Raw genomic sequence first — 367 nt, 5'->3', positions numbered from 1 at the left:
ATCGGCTTGGAGAAGACGTGAAGAAAGGGAGACACAATTGTGTTCATCTCCTAGGTTGATGGTGGCTGAGGACCCACTGAGGGTGGCAACTGGCTTTTCTCCGCCTTGTATAGAAGCAGTAAAGAGTAGGCCTTGCACACAGCATCAAGGGAAATGGGCGAAGCCAAAGGGGACATTTCCAGATTACAAGGACCTTTTTTTTAGAAAGAGACTCCTAAGCAGAGGGCAGATCCCTTTTCCAGAGGCAGAGTGTTGAAGCAGGTCAAGCAGGGAGCGAGGTACAGATGGATGAGATGGCTTCACAGGACACCCTAGAATTCAGCAATTCCTCCATCAGGTTCTTTTTTCTACCTCCTTTTCTGTAGAT

This window comes from Bison bison, unplaced genomic scaffold (assembly GCF_000754665.1).
Source record: "Bison bison bison isolate TAMUID 2011002044 unplaced genomic scaffold, Bison_UMD1.0 scf7180017864043, whole genome shotgun sequence".
NCBI classification, from domain to species: Eukaryota; Metazoa; Chordata; class Mammalia; order Artiodactyla; family Bovidae; genus Bison; species Bison bison.
Note: the sequence above shows the minus strand (reverse complement) of the source record.